Source organism: Callithrix jacchus, chromosome 8 (genome assembly GCF_049354715.1).
Source record: "Callithrix jacchus isolate 240 chromosome 8, calJac240_pri, whole genome shotgun sequence".
NCBI classification, from domain to species: Eukaryota; Metazoa; Chordata; class Mammalia; order Primates; family Cebidae; genus Callithrix; species Callithrix jacchus.
Window position 1 is genome coordinate 92,543,007 of NC_133509.1, and position 1,161 is coordinate 92,544,167.

Consider the following 1,161-nt stretch of genomic DNA (forward strand, 5'->3'; position numbering starts at 1 on the left):
TTCTAGGAAAGGCTTGCTGTCTCCTCTCCTAAAATTGTTTAAGGGAAGGAAAAGTAAAGGACATGAGAACCTGAGCAGAGTCAGAGGAATGGACCAAATCCCTGATGCCTATTTCCAGATTATGGATTTATTTGACGAGGTGAAAAATGCCATTGACTACATAGCCTGTTGGCTCCTGTAAGTATCAAAAAAGATTTTTTAAAACTTATTGGATCTATCTGCAGCCAATTAAGCTAACTGGATTCCTTTCCTCATGGGGGCCCAGTGTGCAATGGCTGCAAACAGCAGCTTCCTTGGTAATGTATGCAGCCTGTTTCTGGTATGGGTTGCTCTAAGGGACCTTGGAGACAGGCCTTCCAGATGTATGTTTATGACTCTGACCTTGCACTACCCCAATGTAGGCTCCAAACAGGCAAGCGAGGTGCCATTGGAAAGCCCCAGGGCACCATGTCCAGCGTTCACATTGGCCAAGTGATCATGTCCATTCACACCAAACTGTAGAATAAGGAGCATGTGATTGAGGCCCTGCACTGGGCCAAGTTCAAGTTCCCTAGTCACCAGAAGATCCGTATCTCAAAGAAGTCGGGCTTCACCAAGTTCAGTGCTGATACATTTGAAGACATGGTGGCTGAGAAGTGGCTCATCCCTGATGCTATGAGGTTAAGTACATTCCCAATTGTGGCCGTCTGGACAAGTGGTGGGCCCTGCACTCATGAATGCTTCTGGGAGGCCAAGGCAGGCGGATCACAAGGTCAGGAGATCAAGACCATCCTGGCCAACATGGTGAAACCCTATCTCTACTAAAAATACAAAAATTAGCTATGTATGGTGGTGCAAACCTGTAGTCCCAGCTACTTGGGAGGCTGAGGCAGGAGAATCACTTGAACCTGGGAGGTGGAGGTTGCAGTGAGCCAAGATCACACCACTGCACTCCAGCCTGGTGAAGAGTGAGATTCTGTCTTAAACAAACAAACAAACAAAAAGACTCTTTCTTAAGAGTCTTTCTGGGTCAGTAGTTCTTAGACTATTACAGAAAAATTATACAAATTTATTATTTCTCATACATATGTTGTAAAAGCAAATAATTCCCAGAGTTTTCAAAAGAATTCCAATTGCTTTGAAAAACAAGAATATAAATATGGGAATCATCTTTGGAAAATT

The 1,161-nt window shown here is 44.0% G+C and overlaps 1 non-coding gene across 1 annotated transcript; it reads left to right on the plus strand.

The window, feature by feature from the left end:
* The first annotated feature begins 218 nt into the window (after window positions 1–218).
* LOC118145328 (small nucleolar RNA SNORA70) lies at window positions 219–353 on the plus strand. The gene has a single exon (XR_004730450.1). It is a non-coding gene; the product is annotated as a small nucleolar RNA SNORA70 (small nucleolar RNA).
* The last annotated feature ends 808 nt before the right edge of the window (window positions 354–1,161 follow it).